A 227-nucleotide genomic window follows, 5' to 3' on the forward strand; every position below is an offset into this window, starting at 1 on the left:
AATCATACTTTTTGTAGTTCAACTCGATTGGTAGAAAGATTGTCTCCTATTTTAGATGACCTTTTGTTCGGAATGAGTGACAAATACATTGAGTTATGTAAAAGAGGGTTTAATTTATCTCAATTGCGAATATGGAGCCTTTTTATACCCGCAACTGAGAGCTATATGGACAATTTTATAAGATCTAGGAGTGTTATCATCCGAATTTCAATGAAGGGGTAGTTACC

This window comes from Capsicum annuum, chromosome 3 (assembly GCF_002878395.1).
Source record: "Capsicum annuum cultivar UCD-10X-F1 chromosome 3, UCD10Xv1.1, whole genome shotgun sequence".
Lineage (NCBI taxonomy): Eukaryota > Viridiplantae > Streptophyta > Magnoliopsida > Solanales > Solanaceae > Capsicum > Capsicum annuum.